We start from the raw sequence: 674 nt of genomic DNA on the forward strand, positions 1-674 counted from the left end.
CCGTTATGAGTAGATGTGCATAACTCAGAGGAGAGTTTATGTTAAAGCAAGTCGTAATTTTAAGTTCTATTGATACAAAAAGCAGAGGATAACATTTTTTTATAATATAATTGAAAACTATATCTGTACGAGTTTCTTTAGGTCATCGTTATTAATGATTTGTCAACATATTTTCATACATTTGACCCGAATAAATTTAAATATGTATATGTATACTGTTTCCGTCCAGTGACAATATACAAATGTGAGGACATGTAAATATCGGTACTGATATCATATTCTACTTTAATATCAATTATCTTTTGATAGTATAAGTTCTATAAACCAAATTTTTTTTTAAGATAATCAGATAAGATTATATACGTACTAGATACCATTTATCGTTTCGATTTTTTTTTTTTTTATTAACAATCACAAGCACTAAGATATGAAATAAATATATATAACGACGTAAGCATTGTCAAAACAGAACGCATGCACGCAGATATGAATGCACAGACTAAAAGCGGTGAGTTGCGCATGACACAAAGCCACAAATCAAACACATTAATATTGCAAGCATCATAATGAATAGCAAATGAAACGAGTGGCGTCATGATTGAAAAAAAAAACATAATTCTAACTGATTTTTGTAAGGCAGCAATCTGTCAAATTCATAATTCATAATTCAAAAA

This window comes from Penaeus monodon, chromosome 21 (assembly GCF_015228065.2).
Source record: "Penaeus monodon isolate SGIC_2016 chromosome 21, NSTDA_Pmon_1, whole genome shotgun sequence".
Taxonomy (NCBI): Eukaryota; Metazoa; Arthropoda; class Malacostraca; order Decapoda; family Penaeidae; genus Penaeus; species Penaeus monodon.